The sequence below is a fragment of the Gekko japonicus genome, unplaced genomic scaffold, assembly GCF_001447785.1.
Source record: "Gekko japonicus isolate JY-2015 unplaced genomic scaffold, Gekko_japonicus_V1.1 scaffold2960, whole genome shotgun sequence".
Taxonomy (NCBI): Eukaryota; Metazoa; Chordata; class Lepidosauria; order Squamata; family Gekkonidae; genus Gekko; species Gekko japonicus.
The window spans coordinates 111,794-114,824 of NW_015163695.1; positions in this window are offsets into that span (position 1 = coordinate 111,794).

Here is a 3,031-nt window from a genome sequence, read left to right on the forward strand (position 1 = left end):
CCACTGGAATCTATGTTGCCCCCCCCCCAAGCACCAAGGAGGCTTGAAACCACTACTTTATGTATTTATGCAGTGTTAGCCAGGAGTTCCCAAGATTGTCTGGCAGCTACAAGTTTTAGCTCTTTTAGCATTATGCACCACTGGGGGAAGAGCTAGACTTGTTTTTTAAGGCAAGAGACCTTTCAGGGGTGGTTTCCCATTGGCTGCCTCTGCCTCATGACCCTGGTATTCCTTGGAAGCCTCCCATCACTTGCCAGGGTCGACCCTGTTTAGCTTCTGAGATGTGATAAGATTGGGCTCGCCTGGCCTATCCAGGTCAGGGCTCCGCCCAGGGTTAGAGCTGGAGACTCTAGGGATCAGCCTTGAGCATTCTAGCCGGGCGAGCGACTCAGCACTTTGCACACGCTCAGAGTCCTGAGCCCAAATTACACCAGAAGTTGTTGTTGTTGTTTTAACAAGTGGGCTCCAGGTGTCCCCCCCCCCCCTCGCTTTCACTGAAATCTGCATGGCCCACAGATTTTTCAAGGGAGGTTTCTCGCAGCTACCGCGAGGGGGGCGAGGGGGACCCAGACCCGACGCATTACAAGGCGTCTTTGTTCGGTCCAAACCGGCCACTACCCGGGAGGTTTCAGAACCGACGCAGTTCTCCATCCGTTCCGCAGGCGAGGCCAGCTCCGCGGGGCTTGGGGGAAGAGAGCTGGAAGGCCGGGCACGGGGAGGTCCGGCTATGGTGGAGCCCCGGCGTCGGGCGGGCCCTTCCAGGGGGCGGCGGCCTCTCCCTGCGGGCTGCCATTGGTCCGGCGAAGGACTCAGACTAGAGTCCAGAAGTTCAGGCCGCGCCGCTCCGCTGGGGGGACATGATCCTGGCTCGGCATGCAGGGGGGCCCCGCCTGGCCCGGCTCTTGGCAGCGGGGAAGGGCCCCAGCCCGGCGAGGGGAGGTAAGCGAGGGGCAGGCAGCGCGAAAGGGCACCGGCGCGGAGGAGCCTTTCCCATTCGGGACCGTCCCGCTAAAGAGCAGTTCGGTCTGTGGCTCCGCCCGGATCCTGATCTCAGCATCCCCCGGGGCAGTGTGTGGAAACCTCCGTCCTTCTTCGCCTCTCCAAAGCTGGGGCGTGAAGTGCCTCTGGGGATGTGCAGAGCGCATTTCCCGAAGACTCGTGGCCACGCCTTACATGATGGGGATTCCGAGGAAGGGGTTTCCAAGCAGAGGCTGTCTTGAGACCCGGCAGTGTGGGTAGCGTGAAACCTTTGGGAAAAATATCCCAGTTCTGCTGATTTCCTTTGCATAAGAACCTAAAAGAAGCCAATGTTGGATCAGGCCAATGGCCAATCCAGTGCAACACTGTCACACAGTGGTCAAAAACACCCGGTGCCATCAGGAGGTCCAGCAGTGGGGCCAGGACACTAGGAGCCCTCCCACTGTTGCCCCCCCCCCAAGCACCAAGAATACAGAGCATCACTTGTCCCAGACCAAGAGTTCCTATCTATACCTTGTGGCTAATAGCCACTGATGGACCTCTGCTCCTTTAAGCTGTTTTGTTTGCTTGTATTTGGAAGTAAATCCCAATGGACTCACTGGAATTTGATTCCAAGTAAACATCCCTAGGATGGGGGTGCAAGATTTCAGAGAAAAGAAGGCTATAGCTAGGGTTGCCAACAGGCCTGGAGAAAAAAACCTCCTGGCCCTTTAACAGAGGTTTAATTAAATGTTCTTTACCTCCTTGCCATGAAAAGCTTAAACTCACCATTTCCATGTGTTAAACCTGTATTAAAAGGATTTTCTCCAAGCATTCTGGCAACCCTACCATATCCTGCTCTGAGCTTCTTTTAATTGTAGGATTTTTTTTTAAGTAAATAAATAAATACCATAAGTTAAGCTCACTTCCCTTGTCCCTGGCAGAGAAGGACAGATGTTGAAAAACTCAAGACAGATGTTGAAAAAACTCAGATAGCAAAACTGCTTAAAGAGGGTGGGAGAGAGCTCCAGGGAAGGAATTTGAATCAAGCTCAAAGTACAGATGGCTTTTAAAGACAGACTGACAGAAAGCTTCTTCTGTGTGGAAGAACCCACTTCTTGCTATCCTGAGGGGTTGCAACTGCATAGAAGGGCTAGAGTATGGGACACTTGGGTACTATCCACATGACACTAACCCCAGTTCTATAGTCAAGCTGTTGCACACAGGCTGATAAAGATTAGCTCACTTGATCAAATGGCACAAATTGGCCGATTTCCCACAAGCGCTGCTCCGCACTTGCTCTTCCCTTTTGCCCCAATGGTACGTGTCAATTTCACACAAGCTGCTGCATGGCCGCATTTTGCTCCGCTTCTACTCAGTCCTCAAAAAACAGAATTGAGTAGATACAGGGAAAATCACACAAAGCTCCGGGGTAAAATGTGGCTGCGCAGCAGCTTGTGTGAAATTGACCCATACCATCGGGGGAAAAGGGAAGAGCGAGCGTGGAGCAGCGCTTGTGGGAAATCGGTATGTTTTATAAATTGTTGGATCCCAGGACAGAGCCCTACAGTTCAACACAGCAGTGGTCTGTCACAAGGGTCCCAACCTCTTAGAGCCCGTGGGCACCTTTGGAATGCTGAGGCAGAGCTGTGGGTCCAACCATGACATGGCTGCTACAGGAGGCGGAGCCAGCCACAAAAAGGTCATATGGAGTGAGGTCATGTGTAACTCTAGCGTTAACTCTTCGACATTTCAGACAGAAGCGCCGCTTTTAAAATGACTGTTATTTTCTCACAGGCACACATCTTACCTTCACTCACACAGTGAAGATCTTCGTGCTGTGGGAACAGCTCCTGCCCAAGGAACTTAAAAAATTTGCACAGCCGATCAGAAGCCCTGCTGGGTAAAAGCCTCACCTGGCTTTGCCCGCTTTCTAAAAACATTGGCGGGCGCCACCTTGGGGACCATTGGTCGGCCACCTCAGACTTGTTTTCAAATGAAATTTCATTACATTGATTGCACTAGTGAATGTTAAAAATTCTAACCCATTGCACTTTTTTTAAAATTGCGTAGG